This window comes from Perognathus longimembris, chromosome 18 (genome assembly GCF_023159225.1).
Source record: "Perognathus longimembris pacificus isolate PPM17 chromosome 18, ASM2315922v1, whole genome shotgun sequence".
Taxonomy (NCBI): Eukaryota; Metazoa; Chordata; class Mammalia; order Rodentia; family Heteromyidae; genus Perognathus; species Perognathus longimembris.
In genome coordinates, this window is record NC_063178.1 from 21,737,458 (window position 1) to 21,751,909 (window position 14,452).

The 14,452-nt window shown below is 48.4% G+C and overlaps 1 protein-coding gene across 2 annotated transcripts in view; it reads left to right on the forward strand.

The window, feature by feature from the left end:
* The first annotated feature begins 564 nt into the window (after positions 1-564).
* The window catches only part of Svil (supervillin), a 193,972-nt gene continuing 180,084 nt past the window's right edge, over positions 565-14,452 (forward strand). Inside the window, exon 1 of one of the 2 annotated variants that reach the window (XM_048367915.1) lies at positions 565-626. The gene's annotated coding sequence lies outside the window, so the exon portion shown is untranslated. The remainder of the gene's footprint in view (positions 627-14,452) is intronic. The other variant, XM_048367916.1, reaches the window with a different exon arrangement.

The window sequence follows — 14,452 nt, forward strand, 5'->3', positions numbered from 1 at the left end:
AACTGCCCCCCCCCTCCGCCCCCCCTCCACCCCCGTCCCACCCCGAGCGCCCCAGCCCCCGGGGGCGTGGCCGAGGCCGGCGCCCTAGCGGAGCCTCCCGTCCGCGGCCGCGATCAGACAGCGCCGGGACGCGCGGGAGCACAGCCGTCCACGCGGCACGCCGCTAGAGTAATAATAATAATAACAATAATAATAACAATAATAATAAACGCCACCGGCCGGGCCGCGGCGGCTCCCTCCCGCCGGCACCTCGCGGGGAGCGGCCCGGAGCCCCGGGGCGGGCGGAGCGCGGGCGATCGGGGCTCGGCGCGTGGATCGGGACCGGGACGCCGCGCGGCGGGGGCAGGCGCCGGGGTCCGGGCGCCCTCCGCCTCCCCGCCCCGCGCCCGCTCCCCGGGGAGCCCCCCCTCCACCCTCCCCACCGCCCGGGGGCCCGGCAGAGGGCGCCCGCTCCCGCTCCTCCAGGTGAGTCGTCCCCGGGGGCGGGGAGAGAGGGGCCCCGCCGCGGCCGCGGCTCCGCGGGACTCGCCGCGGGGCTGCTGCCGGGAAGCGGAGGCTGCGGGGCCGGGGGAACCGCGGGGAGCGGCGACCGTGCGCCCCGAAGGCGAGCGGAGCGCGCGGGGAAGGTGAGGACGCCCCCCTCCCCTCTCCTCCCCTCCCCGGGCGGGCGTGGTGGCCTCGGGGTGGGGGAGGCTGAGCTCGGGGGGCTCGGGGTTCGGGGGGCGGGCGACGCGGAGGCGGCGCGCCCCTTCCCCGGCCGGGGCGCCCGGGTCCCCTTTCCCCGGGGGGGGGGGGGCGCGGCCAGCGGGGGTGCTGCGGGCGGAGGCGGGAACCGGGGGCCGCCGATCGGGAGTGAAGCGGGGGATCCGGCGGCCCCCGAGGTCCCCGGGCGGGGGGGGGGGGCTGCGGCTGGCCGCCCTCGGGGTCCCCCCGTCCCCCGGACCTCACAAAGGCGGCGCCGCGCTCCGGCTCTGCCCCCCCCACTTCCGTCCCCGGCGCGCCTCGGGGAGCCCGGGCTGGGGGCTCGGCTCGTCTCCCCGCCGAGTTTCGGGAAGTTCGCGCGGCCGCCCGTTAGGCGAGGAGGAGGGGTGCGGGGGAGCGGGGGAGCGGGCGGCGCCGGGCCCGGGCTCGGGGGGGGCGGGGGCCGGGGGGAGAGCCGGACGGCGGCCCCGCGCGGGTGGGAACCGGGCGCGCCGCTCCCCGGACCCCCGGCACCCGGAGTGGAGCCCCGGAGGCGGTAACTGCGTCCGTGGGAGGGAGGGGGGGGAGCGGCCGAGGCTCCGGTCCCGGCTGCGGTCCGGGTCCCGGGTCCCGGGTCAGGTGCGGGGCTCCGCGCCCCGGGCACCGCGGGCCGCACGGATCTGGGGGGGCGGCGGGTGGGAGGGGGGGGGAGCCCGTGACAGTTGAGTGCCATTGCAACTTGTGCGGAAGGGGAGGAGCCAGCCGGGGAAGTTACCGGCGCGCCGGGTCCTCCGCCCCGCTCCCGGCCCGGCGCGGGGATCGCAGGTACCCGGGGCCCCGGGCGCGCGTGCGGGGCCGCCGGCCGCCCGGGGAGCCGGGGAGCGCGGGGTGCCGGGCGCGCGGGTGCCGGGTCCTCTCCCGGTGCCGGGGAGCGTGCACCGCGCGCTCAGCCTCCACCCCACCTCCCCGGCCCCCTCTCCGCCCTTCCCCCGGGAGGAGGAGCCGGGCGGGACGGGCTTTCCCCGGGACGCCCCGGCCGGGGACGTGCTTCCATGCCACACCCCTGGTGGCTGTTCCTCGTTCACCTGCCTCTCCCCATTCCCTCGCCCCAGGCCGCCCCCACGAGGTGGTTTTTTATTTTACAGTCGAGGGCGCCGAGGCCCCGGGAGCCTGGCTCCCCAGGGCACCGTTGCGCTCCCCCAGGCTGTTCGGAAAGGCTTCGTGGATTCCTGGGCTTCCGCGCTCACCCCAGGTTCAGCTCTGGTTCCGCCGGGCGTTATTAACCCACCGCCTGGCCTGCCGGTTTGCGGCTGAGGCCGGTGGTGCCTCCCCGAAGCCAGTTCTTAAGATTTAAGGTATAGGGAAAGAACCAAGCCTCCTTCCAAAACCAGTTCCACAGAGGGCCAGAGAAGAGCTGCCTGCCGCTCACTTGGCGGGTAAGCTTGAATTCTGCACAGCCCTGAGCCCTGTTTGCTTCCTGTGTTGCAAGGAGCCTCGGTTCCAATCCTGTTTAAACTGTGTGTGGCCTGACCACTGTGCTGAATGTGTGTTTAAAATTAATCGAGGTCAGCTTTGGAAATAACAGCTAACCTTGCTGACTGGTAAATTAAGAAGAAGAAAAAAAAAAGAAACCACAACAGTTTCTTCTAGGGAGCTAAGATTATGGCTTTATCCACATGGCTGAACGCTTAAGCTCTCACTTAAAACTATGGAGCTTTGGCATTGTGTGAAATGTTACTTCAAATGTCTTGCTTTAAAGAAACAGATTTGAATCTTTGGAATGACAGTTCTGGGACCCAAGAGGTCCATGCCAGCTGTTGGGACTTCCAGATGTGAGGATTAAGACAACCCTCAACATCAAAGTAGTTGGCTCCAAATGCTGTCTTCATCACGGATTGCTCTGTTACCTCCGATAATTGCTCAACCTCTCTGAGCTTAATTTTTTCTTCCTTCAAAGGCCCGATAATAATGCCTTTTGAATTCAAACTGAGGATAAAATGAGGTACTTGCTACCTTATTGTAATGCCCAGGGCTATCTATAGTAGACACTCGGTAAATGTGAACTAAGTCGGGCACTGGTGGCTCATGACTGTAATCCTAGTTATTCAGGAGGCTGATATCTGAGGATTGAAGTTAGAAGCCAGCCTGGGCAGGAAAGTCCATGAGACTCTTATTTTTAATTAACCAGAAAAAAAAAGCTGGAAGTGGAGCTGTAGGTCAACTGGTAGAACAGAAAAAGCTAAGAAGCAGCACCCGGGCCCTGATTTCAAGCCTCAGTAATGTCACACACACAAAGCAAAATTAACTAAAAAAAAAGTTAACCTATGAGGAAGATGTCTAAGAACAGTGTCTTATTTCCTCTCTCATTTTTCATCTAGATGAGGAAAGTGGTTGACAGTTTCCTTGAACACCCTGTTAGTCAATAATGTACACTTAGGGATTTCTCATTTCAGTCAGCAATGCTAGGGGAAGGAAAGGTTAGTAGTGATGGAAAGCTTTGTCCAGTTGCCCAAGCAATTTCAGGAGGCTCTGGGACTGTCAGTTTTCCTTCTGGCTTTGCCACTGTGTAATTTTGTGGCCTGCCCACCAGCCATTTCCCTTTCCTTTAAGTTTAAAGCCAGGATCCAGATTGCTAAGACGACAAGACTTTTAAAGAAATCAACTCGAAACTAAACAAACTGGAGGAAAGGAAGCAAGTATTCTTTCTTTTCTTGATTCATTAGCCATCTATAGGACTGAGGAAAACATTTTTAAAAAATCTGTTTCTGTATTGATTGTGCTGGCCCAATTTTGGAAAGAGGGATCTTGGAAAATTAAAAGTTTTCTGAGAGCCTGTTTAAAAATGAGCCACCAAGTGAGGGGGAGGAAGAAGAGCTTGATACATAACATTTCAAAAACATTTGCTCAAATATGATAAACCATGCACCATGTGAAACTTGTTTAACTTTTAGAGTTGGTAGGATGACGTATAGATGAGGTAAAATGAACATCTAACAAGTAAATCACCAAAACAACTATTTCATAGTAAAGAAAACACTTGAATGAGTTTCTTTTTTTGTTTCTCTCTCTTTCTCTGTCTCCCACTCTGTGTGTGTACGTGTGTGTGTGTGGGGGGGGGTTCTGGGGCTTGAAATCAGAGCCTCATGCTTGTGCTAGAATTTTTCCCTCTCAAACACTGGAACTCTTCTGGCTTTTTGCTAGTTAGCTGGTGATATGAGTCTCACAGACTTTTCCTGCCTGGGCTGACTTTGAATAAGGATCCTCAAACCTCAGCCTCCTGAGTAGCTAGTTTGACAGGTGTGAGCCACCAGCTAAGAGTTTCAATTTAGCGGGGCTCAATGGAGGAATCAGTTTCTTTTCTTTGTTTTTTTTTTTTTTTTTTTTTTTTTTTGCTATTTTATGGTTCTGGACTTTGGGGTCTAAGCCTCTAGAAACTGTATGACATTATTAAACACTGGACGGGGTAGGTTTGATAAGTAATCTTTCAATGTATAAACAGTATGGACAGGAGGAAGACAGAGGGATTATGATTTAGTTTTACCTTGGAATATGAGATTCATTTGTCTCCTAAACTGGAAACTTCATGTAGCGCCAGAAGGCAGCAAATAAAGTGTTTGGAGCAAGCACACACACACACACACACACACACACACACACACACACACACACACACACACACACACACACACACACACCCCTCTTTCCCCTCTTTGTGCATCTTGCTCCGAGTGTAGCGGCTCTTGCGTTCCAGGAGCAAGCCACACACACACACACACACACACACACACACACACACACACACACACACACACACACCCCTCTTTCCCCTCTTTGTGCATCTTGCTCCGAGTGTAGCGGCTCTTGCGTTCCAGGAGCAGCTGCCGGGCATGCGCCAGGCCTGCGCTGGGCCTTCGCTTCCTTTGTGGGGAAGATGAACACGCAGTGTTATTTTGGATCACAGAGCAGCGTGTTCCAAAGCATCCTGCATTCCCCAGCTGTTCCGCTACATCGCTGCACAAGGGGGAGAACTTGCCAGCTGCGGCGGAGGCAACTGTGCTTTCATTCGCTGCTTTTGTTCACTCACCAAGGAAGCGAAAAATCCTGGACCTTTGTTACAACTATAGCCATCAGAAATAGTGTGCCTTGCTCCAGTGTTAGTCCAAGGAGAGGATTTGAAAGGAAATGTTAGAATTAACTTTTTCTCTTCAAATTGATGTTATATTTTTAATGTAAAACACACTTAAACCTAAGCTATTTTTATATCATCAGTTAACCAAGAAAAGGATATACTATTAAATTTCAGTATTTTTGTTTTTTTTGTTTTTTGTTTTTTTTTCTGTGATGATACTGGGGCTTGAGTTCAGGGTCTTATGCTCTTTCTTAGCTTTTTCACTCAAAACTGGCACTCTACCACTTGGGCCATACCTCCACTTCCAGAATTTTACTGGTCAACTGGAGATATAAGCCTTCCAGATTTGTCTGCTAGGCTGCCTTTGAATTGAACCCCCATCCTTAGATCTCAGCCTCCTGAGTAGCTAGGATTACAGTCATGAGCTGTAGGTGCCCAGCTGAAATTCAGTGTTTTTAAAAGTTGCAATATGATAGGGTTTAATTCTATGCATTCTTCCACTGCTTAGAGTACATAAGATTTACAGCATTGCCAGACTCTTGTTTTGGTTTTCCAAGACGTTCACTTAGGTTGTGTTTGTTAGGCTGGCAAGTACTTTGGCCACACCACTGACTATTTTTCATGAAGAGAAGCTGAATTTCCAGAAGTTGGTTCTTGAAATTTGGTTCTTTGATTGGTTGAATGCAGCTGACATTCAGTGTTTACCTGGTGACAGGCCTAGCGACTTGTGAAGATCAGAAAGAGACAGACACAAACAGCTAGGGAGAAATGAGGAGTGCGGTACAGTCAGGTCCTTTCTTTGACTGTCCCTCTTCAGGCATCCCTTTGTTCTCAGAACACTGTTGTAATCACGTCAGCTCAATTAAAGCTGAGTTTTGCAAGTTGCTGTGCCAATAAAAACCAAGGAAGAGAGTCTAGGTTGTGAGAGATAGAAGTATTATACAGTTTGTCAACATTTGAGAAAACTTGGGACTCCCAAGAGAAGGGCACCTGTCTGCCTAAACCTTCCAGTGTCCTGGCTGCTGACCTCACTCTAAAACCAATGCCCTCTTTAGTATTGCTAATCACCGTGGTGGCAGCATCAATCGCAGAACTTTATTGGGATTCAGTTGTCTTCGGTCCCCTTTGTTCTGCAAAAGGCTGTAAGCCATAATTACTTGGACATTTATAAAACCTGATTTGCAAATTTGTCCCACTTTTAGGGGTCCCTTGTTCTATTGCTCAGTTGCCAACATGGACCCACCATTCTAAGCCCCCTATTTGGGTATGCCAGCATTGGGGCTTGAACTCAGGGCCTGGATGTTGTCTCTTAGCGTTTTTACCTAGGGTTGGTGTTCTACCACTTGAGCCATACCTCCATGTCTGGCCTTTTGCTGGTTAAGTGAACATGAGAGTCTCTTAGGACTTATATCCTGGGCTGACTTCCAGCTGCAATCTTTAGGACTCAGCCTCCTGAGTAGCTAGGATTACAGGTGTGAGCCCCTTGCTTTAATACCCTTCTGGGCTTCCTCTGCACATTTGTGCATCTTTTACCTCATCCCTTCTGTACAGGAAATAGTAGATCTTCACGGTGATTCAGTTTCCAATTGGATTTACCGCCAGTTTCATTTGGGCTTGTCAAATGCTCAGTGCCTAGGGCCACAGGGTTTCCATTTCTGCAGAAGAAATGGAGGCTCTGTATTAGGCAACCAGCTGGACAAGGACTGGTACTCAAATCTACGGGCTCAGGATCCAGCCTTCTTCCCTGGAGTTGGAAGGGTTCTTTACAAAGGAATGGCTTCCCCCATCATTTTCTTGCTCCTGAGGGTTGTCATGCTAGCTTCAGCTGTGGCTGGTCTTCCTTGTTTGTCCTTTTGCACTTTTATGCCAGGAAATCTTATTCTTACACTGCTCTGTACATCGCAGACCCCCCCCCCCCTCAGATCTGGGGATTGAATGTAGTCCCTTGTGCATACTTGCAAGCACTCTTAACACTTGAATCACGCCTCCAGCTCTTTTGCTTTTAGTTTGTTTTTCAGATAGGATCTTGTGTTTTTGCCAGAATCACTGTTGTATGTCATCCTGCCCAGCTTGTTTTTTTTATTTTTTTAATCATCTATTCATTCATTTATATTTACTCCTTTATTTATTTGCAGTTGTGGTATTTAAACTCAAAGCTTTCCATTTGATCAACAAACACTGTACCATTTGAGTCGTACCCACAGCCCTTTTGCCTTATTTCTCAGGTAGAGTCTTAGATTTTTTTCCTGGGACTGGCCTCAAACCTAGATCCTTCTACTTACGCCTCCAGCATAGCTAGAACCACAATGGCCACCACATCTGGGTTTGCTGATTAGAATCGGGGTTTGTTAACTTTTTGCCTGGGCTGGCTTTAATTTGTGATCCTGTTTCTATCATCTGAGTAACCACGATGGACAATTGTTCTTTTCGTGTATTATGTTTCTAAATCTTGTCTCTGGAATGCACAATTGCCATCTGTCTAATAGCTCTCCTTTTCTTAGACACACACATGCTCTCAAGTCTATACATACTGAGACCTGCTGTGGCTCTTGGATCCATTAAATAGCTTTTCTTAACCAGCCCAGTGCCTTTCGGAGATGATTCCATATTTTTAGTATGGAAAGGGTTGTTCTTATTTAACGGTTTGGATTCTACAAAATCCTTAATGGTATCCGATTCAGAAAGTTAACCCGTCTTGTCCTTTCCACAGAGAGACTGTTGGAAAGCAAGCCAGGCTCTGAGGGAAATGATAGCCTCTCAGATCCACGTCCCATAGACATTGGAAATGATAGCCCTTTATTTCCTGTAGTAAGATGCAGTGATGAACTTGAGGGGTACAGCCAGAGAGCCCTTCCTTTGCTGAGGATTTTCCTAGTATTCTTCTGCAGCTCTGATTCTGCTCTTTCCCCTTCATCTTGAGCGGCTGTCTCTCTCATGCTGGGATGGTGGTTTCCTCTCTGACATTCGCCCCCTCCTGTTCCAGGTCTGTTGCTTGTGCCCAGTCACCTCCTGGCACCCAGGGTTTCAAGTGTCTGAGGGTTGCGTTGCCTTGGATGGCCTTCTCTCCATCTGTCATTGGTGTTTAATTGCTCCCGCCACTGTCCAGTCTACTCTTCCTTGGGGTAAGTGCCCTGATCTCCGTCCTTTGGGGTTGCTCTGGCAGCCTTTCCTCGGGGCCACTTCAGCTGCCCCCCCGCGTTTGGTCCCCTGAGCTAGCCCACCATCTGGGCCTGCAGTTCCTCAGGGTTTCCAGTGTGTCGCTTTGTGTCTTTCCAGGCTGCTCTGCTTTCTTTCTTCCATTCCTTCCTCCTTCCCCCTGTTTGACCATGCTTCTTAATAAGCATGTTCTTTTTTTTTCTTGTTCTTTTTTTCAATAATTTGCAAACCCTTTGGTCTTTATCTTGAATCAGTTTCACTTGGCTGTCACTTCAGTGTAGTATAATAATTCCATTAAATTCTCCATCAAAGTTTTCATAACAAGGGAACTTTGCTTTCCTCAAAGTGGTTCTTTGGGAATGAAACTTAGAAGCATTCCATTTTGAAACTGGTCACGTCAGGTCATTTAAAAGGCCTGAACTTAGGGGGAGGATCGAAATTTATTTTGGCTTTCCTTTCCCATGGCAGTACCTGGAAGGAGGTGAAATGTAAGCTTGTTTTGGATCGCCTTTCTTTTGCACATGGAAATGATACATGCACAGAACAGAATTCAAGTCTGCGGCTTTGCTTTGCCTTGCTTTCTATCACCTCTGTGTCTGGGGAATCTTGGAATGGAGTGTATGTGTGTTGTGCCTGGCCTGGGCTGTGTATAACCTAAGTCATGAACAAAACGGATCCTAGGGAGACTGTGTTGAGTCCTTTTGTTCTAAAAGCTGTCAGAGGTTGTTTTCTGCCTGTGGTACTGTATCCACAAAATCTCCTGCTTCAGGGGAAGTCTTGGGAAATCCTCACTGGACTGACTCTAATAAGGAACCTCTGTTTTCCCCCAGGCTGTGAACAGAGAGAGAATATCTGAGTCATCCTCAAACTGGAGTGGTAGAAGCTACCCTGCTCTTACCCCTCTTGCCTGCTTTGTATGATGGCCAGGCTGTTTCTGAGGATGCCTAGTCGTGGTTCTGAGGTGTTCTGGCTGGGCAGCTTGTAGGGAACCTACTGCTTTCTGCAGCAAAGAAGAGACTGGGAAGAGAAAAGACTGGAAAGGGAATGTGGATTCTGTCTTCTTCCAGAAGGGGTAGACGATGAAGTCACAGGGTTAAAGGGCTGCCTTCTTCAGAATGAATCATGCCAGGGCTCACAAAATTGAAAACCACAGGTCTGCCTGTCCTGTTTCAGACTGTGTCTTCAGTAGGGCTGAAGGTAGAACTAGAACTTGATAGCTCTACTTCTGATCTGTATGTCCTGATGAGGAAATCACACAGTTAAAAGTTTGGAGGTAAACATGCTTTTCTTTTTAAAAGATTATCTTTTGGTGCTCTTCTAAAGACACGAACTCAGGGCTTGAGAGTTGTCCTGCAGCATGATATACTCAAGGCTGGTGCTCTATCACTGGAGCTACAACTCTCCTGGCTTTTTGCTGGTTAATCTAGAGATAAAAGTTTCATGGACTTTCCTGCCCAGTCTGCCTTGTATGATGGTTACAGGCATAAGCCACTGGCACCCAGCAATGATTTTATTTTTACTTTTGGGGGAATAAGGCTAAGAACGTGTAATTTTGGGAAAAAGCAATGGACCACAAATTCAAGTTTCGAGAGAACTTCTTCCTTCAGTAGCATTAGACTGTTTCCATCCAATTCCTCAAAATGAATGTGGTACAAGAGTTTGAAACTGGATTTATATATAGATTTCATTCTGGCCTCAGGATTATTTAGTTATCTTTTGAAAAATAGTCTTCATCATATCCTTGTGACATTGAGTTTCCTGGACAAAGAAAAAAACCTACTATATGCTTGACCAGAAAATTGTATGGCTGAAAAACGTTGGGGCTGATTATTTATGTAAACCCAACATCTGTGTGTTAAAAAAAATAACAAAAATAACTTCCTCATCATTTAGAAAAAATGAAAACCTTTCATCACGTGGCTTTTTCTTTTTCCTTTTCTTTTTTTTCTCCTTCTGTGCTTAGTTCTCACAGGCTGGAGGGAAATCACAAGTTTGTAACAGCAATGAATGTGCCTCTTTTTTTTTTCCTTGTGAAAATTGGTTCCATCTGGGCTGGGGATATAGCCTAGTGGCAAGAGTGCCTGCCTCGGATACACGAGGCCCTAGGTTCGATTCCCCAGCACCACATATACAGAAAACGGCCAGAAGCGGCGCTGTGGCTCAAGTGGCAGAGTGCTGGCCTTGAGCGGGAAGAAGCCAGGGACAGTGCTCGGGCCCTGGGTTCAGGGCCCAGGACTGGCCAAAAAAAAAAAAAAATTGGTTCCATCTTTTGTATCTAGGCTTGTAAAAACAAAAACATCCCCTTTCCCCCAAAAGGACCAATCTTTCAGAAATCTGCACACTTACTGTAATTCTCCAGTTCCCTCTGAGCACAAATAGCGGGTCTCAGGTCAGAGAGTGGCACATTGGATCTGATGGCTGGCTGACCGCCATTGGTAGAAACGACACCTGGTTTTCACTGGTGCCCTCTGTCTCTGGTACACAGTTCTCTCCAGCTCCCCATTTTCAGCCAGAAGTCAGCTGGCCAAGTGAAGTGCTGTGTTTGCATACTCTTCACCCAAGCCTTTTTTTTTTCTTCTTCCAAGTTTTATAATGCTCTTTGGTTGCCAGATTCACACGGATTGCATACAGTTTACCCAACAATGATAGGATAAAAATGCTTTTTCCATTTTCTCAGATTCTCGAATAGCTGAGGGCTATAGAGACAGGCACTATTGCCTCTATTGTACTTAGGGTGGTTGATTTGGTTCCACCCCCAGGTACTAGTGACTATTATGGGATGTTTGTAGAGTCAGTAATGCTTTTTTTCTTTATTTTGTGCCGGTATAGGGCTTGAACTCAGGGCCTCTCATTGTCTTTTAGGTTTTTCACTCAGGGTTGGTGCTCTACCACTCAAACTATGCTTCTACTTCTGGCTTTTAGTGCTAAATTGGAAATAAGAATCTTTTGGGATTTGTCTGCCGGGGCTGGAGTTGAAGCTAGATCAGCCTCCTGAGTAGCTAGGATGATAGGTGTGGGCCACTAGCACCCTGTGTCTCTGTGTGTGAGTGTGTGAGTGTGTGTGTGAGTGTGTGTGTGTGTGTGTGTGTGTGTGCCAGTACTGGGGCTCGAAATCATGGCCTGGGTGCTGTCCCTTCGTTTTTCACTCAAGGCTGGGATTCTATCCATACTTCCATACATCCATGCTTTTTGTGGCTAGAGATAATAATCTCATGGGTGGACTTAATGTTTCTCTGTATTTATAGGAGAAACCTAAAACCACAGTCATTCAAAATCATACTGCTTTGCACTTCAGTGTGTGTTACGGTCTCCCATACATTTAACTTTATTTTTGTTCTTTAGAAGATGGTTGTTACATGTCTTCTTACTTTCTTTTATAGGTAAGAAAATTGAAAAATAAGACCCACCATAAAAGGTGTTCTGTTCAAAATTATCAAGAAAGACCACTCCTTTTTTGTGGCAGTACTGGAGATTGACCTCTAGGCCTCTGGCATATTAGGCAAATACCTTCCGTCCCTCCCTCCCTCTTTCCCTCCCTCTTTCCCTCCCTCTTTCCCTCCCTTCCTTGTTTCCTTTCTTTCTCTTTCTCTGTCTCTCTTTTAGATAAGGCCACACACTTCTGCCTACGATCCTCTGATCTCTGCCCACTCTTGATTTGATTGAGCCAGTAACAAGCAAAAGACTTTCCAGGGCATGTTTTTAAAAACTTAAATAATTATTGTTGTTCCTGGTATTATGTTTACCACTATTTAAAGCCTGATTGTAAAGCTGTCCAGCTTCTTTTCTTTTTTTAAAATCCCTTATGAAATATAAAACAACAGCTGTTGCAAGAGTATAGATTACCACCATAAATAGAGTAGAGCTGTTCCTTGAGGGTTGGAAGGAAACTGTGGCTCCGAGGGGTGAAGCCTGGGCATTCTCGGGGGTCAGAATGGAGAGAGTGGTGCGCTCTGTCTGCTGCCGAAGGTGCTGGCCTCCCTCATCTTTTGTGGCAGATTCAAGTGCACTGAGTCTCAGTGAGCTTTCATCTAAGTGATAGGGTTTGGTGTTATTTCCAGGTCTGTACAGACGAATAAGTCTAAAGTCATTGTAAGATGAATAAATGTTGTCTTTAATTCCTGGCTAGTTTCAGTTGATTAACATCTGTCCTCAATGTGGCTTATATTTTCCTGCTTCTTTGCATGCCTGCTGTTGAGGGACGTAGGGCCAGATATCAAGGCCAGGGGTCCTATATGCTCTTTTTGTGTGAATGTGTGTATGTGTATGTGTGGTGTGTGTGTGTGTGTGTGTGTGTGTGTGTGTGTGTGTGTGTCAGACATGGGTTTGAATTCAGGGCCTCACACTTGCTAGGCAGGTGCTCAACCTCCTGAACCATGCCCCCAGATCTTTTTTGCTTTCGTTATTTTTTAGATTAAAAAAAAAATAACAACTCACTCTTCCCCCCTGGCTCCTGGCAGGCCTCAGACTACAATCCTCCTACCTGCAGATGCCCTTACGGTTTCTATACTAGGCACATATCATCACACTAGACTCACTGGCTGAGAAATTCCTGCAGAGCTGGCCTTGATCTGCATTTGTTCCCATCTCGGAAGTAGTGAGCAGCTCAGAGGACAAGCATGAGCCCCCCCCCCCCTCCCCTCCCGGCAGTCTAGTCATTTTTGATTGGAGGCTACAATATTCTGCAGCTCTGTTTGGGGACATAGCTAACTTACTTGGAGAAAGTTAATTCTTTTTTTTTTTTGGCCAGTCCTGGGCCTTGGACTCAGGGCCTGAGCACTGTCCCTGGCTTCTTCCCGCTCAAGGCTAGCACTCTGCCACTTGAGCCACAGCGCCGCTTCTGGCCATTTTCTGTATATGTGGTGCTGGGGAATCGAACCTAGGGCCTCGTGTATCCGAGGCAGGCACTCTTGCCACTAGGCTATATCCCCAGCCCCGAGAAAGTTAATTCTTTGGTGTCTTGCTTTTAAGGCTTCTTAGGAGAGACTTCTGCAGTGCTTAGTTTAAAGCTAATTACTCCCTCCTGTGGAGATAACACCTTTCTAAGTACTCAGTAGATCCGAATGGTTTTTCCAGTCTGTCTGGTAGAGACATCACTTGGGCAGAGCTGTTATCAGGAATCTTTCCTGTTTGTTTGTTTGTTTGTTCCCATCACAGGAAATTTGCTCTCATACAAGCACTGGATACTTCAGGGCTGAAATCTGAGGTATTCTTTCTATAAGCAATTTCCTCCTTTTAGGTATTTTTGCTTTTTTATTTCTGTTGGTCCTGTGGCTTGAACTCAAGGCCTGGGCACTGTCCCTGAGCTGCTTTTGCTCAAGGCTAGTGCTGTACCACGTGAGCCACTGCACCATTTCCAATTTCCTCCTTTCTTGGTCTGCAGTCTGCACCTGCCGTGGTCTCCACAAACCATCGCTCCCTGCCCTCCGTTTAGGGAGTCTGTTGGGCTGGATCTGCGAAAGCTTTCCCTTCCTACCTCTTTGCCATCAGCTGGGCCAATTCTAGGCTCACCACGTTTCCGCCTTGGTGGCCCCTGTCCGGACAAACCATTGTATCACATTCTTCGCTGCCTTCTCCTCCACATCCTTTGATGGCCACAGCAAAAGGATAAATATGTTTCCTGTCATCTCATCTTGGCTACACCCAAAATTTTGCTATGATTCAGATTCTATTTAGTAGATTTTGACCAGGACCTTAGATTCTACATTTCTAAGACATTTTAAAATGATATTGGTAAGCCTGCAGAAAACAAACGCCCCAAACAATTTCAGAATCCAGAGTGTCTGACTGACCCAAGAGCTACGTGATGTGAGACATGAATATAATTTGAGAGATTCTCTAGGAGCTACATTAAAAAAATAAAGGAGCAGGTGAAATTAGTGTTGATAATATATTCTCCTTAACTCAGTCTACCCCAAACATTGTTATAATACAAATGTAACATTTGTGATAAAAATGTTATCATTATTTCTTTCAGAGAACTGGATAAATAAGTCTCAAGCCAGTCCTGGTGATCCTACTGTTGTAGTTAGGAGTCTGGGTCAGGACATTCATGAGTTCAAGGCCAGCCTGGGCTACAGAGCGAGACCGTATTTCAAAAGGAAGAAGAAAAATGTTAGTATCATATTTCATTATGTAATGAAGGGGAGTAAGGGACAAACCAGCCTCTTGTTTAAAAAATCTGGTAAGTCTAGATTTTTGACCCAACATAATTGGACATGCTCTGGGATGATAGAGGCTTTTTGTTTCCAAATCTAGCCAAAATTCTTTCTTAACCGATGCAAAAGATTCAAAAGGATCTGGGACATGAATTCAGTCTTCTTTTTGAAGGCTGTGAATTGGTAACATTTATTCATAAGTTTGCGCATTTCTGAGATTGAAAATCGACTAAAAACCTCATTTAATGCTTAAAAGACACACAAAGCAAAAACAAAAACACTGTTTGTGGTTTTAACCAGTATGGATTTGATCTTTTAGGTTATTAGGAAT